Consider the following 3,009-nt stretch of genomic DNA (forward strand, 5'->3'; position numbering starts at 1 on the left):
CAAAACAGGAACAGCTAAACATACATCTAACATTTGAACTTTAGGAACCGAAGAACACCAAGTCGAACAGGAATAGCCTAAACATTTGTCTAGCATTCGAACCTTAGAAGCTTAAGGAACCAAGAACACCAACCAGAGCAAACATCGCAGATAAATCCTAGAAAAAACGCTCATCTCCACCCAAGCAAACAGAACAAGCATCTCAAACCAAAGCATATAGGATAGGAATCGCAACACGAACCAAAGAGAAGCCGAGATCGGAGAAAAGAGAGAAGAGTCACAAACCTTGGAAACTTACCTTTGCATGTAGGATTCTGACCGACCGAACCTCCTCAGGAGCTCCAAACTCCTCATCGGAGGTGAGAACTACCGTCGCCGTTCTCGGATCAGTCCGATGAGACCCCAAATGGTCTGAAACGAGCGAAAACCATAGGGAATAGCCGTGAGAACCCGTGAGCAAGTGGAAGAGAGTGAGAACGGCGAGAAAACTGGCCGGAATCCATGAGACCGGCTAAGGAAAGCGATCACGATAAGATGGGACAGAGGAGTAGATCGACGGAAATCACAATGAGGGGGAGAAAGAGTTAGGCGGCTGCAAATGAAGAAAAACCCTAAAATCCAAATTTATAATCTATATTTTCAGTTTGACCCTGTATTTTATCGCTATTTTTTAAAACTAACCCCGTTTATCTTATTTCGTTCAATTAAGTCCCCCATATCCTAATTAAACCATAATTGTTTAAATAAAGTGTAATTAAGCTCTTCCCTATCACAATTACCCTCCTTTAATCAATTTAAATTTTAATTTGACCTCAAATCATTCCAATTTATTTCAATTAGGTCCTTTATTTTTTTCTAATTTAACTCCTTTATCATTTGCCTTACTTTAATCCACTTATTTTTATTACACGTAACATGTACATATGTATTTTGTTAAAGTTTACCATTACTTTTATTTTATAAATCTATGCACACATAGTTCGCTAAAATAAAAAAAAAATATAATAAATGTATCGTGTATATGTGATATACACGATTTTAAAACCAAATAAATCAATTCAAAATGTTATTTCGGATTAATAAAATTAACCAAATTAGTTCGAATTGATGCGAAAACGTCATTCGAATTCATAACCAAGTTAACTCGAACCGATGTGAAAACGTCGTTCGAATTTGTAACTATATCAATTTGGATCGACGTGAAAACGTCATCCGAATCTATAACCAAATTAGTTCGGATTTGATGTGAAAACGTCATCCGAATCTATAGCCAAATTAGTTCGGATTGATGTGAAAACGTCATCCGAATCTATAACCAAATTAGACCGGATTGATGTGAAAACGTCATCCGAATTCTCAACTAAATTAATTCTAATCGATGTGAAAACGTCGTTCGAATTCATAATCAAATTAATTCTAATCGATGTGAAAACGTCATTAGAATTCAATATAAAACCCAATAACCCCAAAACACGGGAGTGTCTGGTTTATATCGACAATTCAAAGCAAAGCAAGTAAGCAAACACATAATATCACAATAGTACCGGTACGTCGGGCGGGGTAGGGTGAGATCACATCTCTTCCCTACACGTAACCGGAAAAACGAACCTCTAAATCTCTCCGAAGACCGTCCTTATCAAAACCAAACCACACAGAGTCAATCCAAACAGATAGGGCGACCAATCACGCCCGCACACGTATTTTCAAGTGATGATTGGTGGCGACTCGAAACTTTTAAACACGAGAAAGGCAGATCGAGCCGGCCACGCACCCCGACCTGCGTAAAAACTGGAAGTCAGGGTGCGACACATTGAACGGTGGTTCGTTGTGGATCGAGGACACATTTATCTTGCCGAGCTGTCTGGCAAGTTGTTCTACCTGGCTTGTCAATTTTGACACAACATCTTCATTTCCCGCTCTTTTTCCTTCACTTCTGGCGGAGTGCCAGTTATAACTCGTGCTTACTACTCTCTCAATAAGGTCGTACAAGGCTTGTGGTTCCAGATCTTTGGGGTTTCCACTGGCAATGGATTCGATCTGGATCTTATAAATGTTGGTTACCCCATTGTAAAAGTTCTGCATCTTCATCCACATGGGGATGCCATGATTGGGTACCCTTCTTAGTAGTTCCTTGTACCTTTCCCATGCCTCAACTAAGGATTCATCCTCTTCTTGCACGAAATGGGATACCTCGTTTCTGAGTTTAATGGCTTGTCTTGGTGGAAAATATTTCATCAGAAAGGCGCTGGCCATTTCTTCCCAAGTGGTGATTGTTCCTGTTTGCAAGTTTTTCAACCAGTTCTTTGCTTTATCTTTTAGAGAAAAAGGAAACAGCTTTAGCCTGATCACGTCGTCAGAAACGCCTCAGTTTGATCTGAAAGTGTTGCATAGTGTGATAAACTCAAGGATATGCCCATTTGGATCTTCCGAGTGGTATCCATTGAACTGTACTGCTGCTTGCAACATTTGTATCATAGATGCTTTCACCTCAAACATGCTGTTCCCTTCGTTGGGCAACACGATGCACGATGAATGTCCTTCCGTGGTTGGCCTCGAATAGTCTCTGATTCTCATGACAGGAGGGTTGTTACTCTCTCCCTCTTCTTCCTGGTTTGGTTGGACTGGTTGTTCGGGTGGTACCCTTCTAGCCATCCTTCTCTCTCTTTGTCGCTCTCTTTGTCTTGCCCGTCGAGCTCCCGCTCGGTTTCGTCTACACATTCTCTCTAACTCGAGATCGATAGGAAGAATGGGAGGTCCAGCTCTGTGCATAAACCAATAAAGACTCCTTCTGGCTGCACTATTTAGCAAACCGATTAAAAACACCTTGTTTCATAGAAAATTTCGTATAAAATTTGTTGCTTTCAATCCCCCGCAACGGCGCCAAAAACTTGTTGTATCCTGAATTGACTCTAGCAAGTGCACTAGATACAAGTAATAAAGTGATAAGTCGAGTATCATATCCACAGGGATTGAGGACCAAAGTTTACAAGAAATACTTTGCAGAACATG

General features: G+C 40.6%; 1 non-coding gene across 1 annotated transcript; it reads left to right on the top strand.

The window, feature by feature from the left end:
* The first annotated feature begins 2,098 nt into the window (after positions 1-2,098).
* Positions 2,099-2,205, top strand: LOC136228089 (small nucleolar RNA R71). Its single transcript, XR_010688424.1, has one exon. It is a non-coding gene; the product is annotated as a small nucleolar RNA R71 (small nucleolar RNA).
* Positions 2,206-3,009: the final 804 nt, after the last annotated feature.

The sequence above is a fragment of the Euphorbia lathyris genome, chromosome 4 (genome assembly GCF_963576675.1).
Source record: "Euphorbia lathyris chromosome 4, ddEupLath1.1, whole genome shotgun sequence".
Classification (NCBI taxonomy): Eukaryota; Viridiplantae; Streptophyta; class Magnoliopsida; order Malpighiales; family Euphorbiaceae; genus Euphorbia; species Euphorbia lathyris.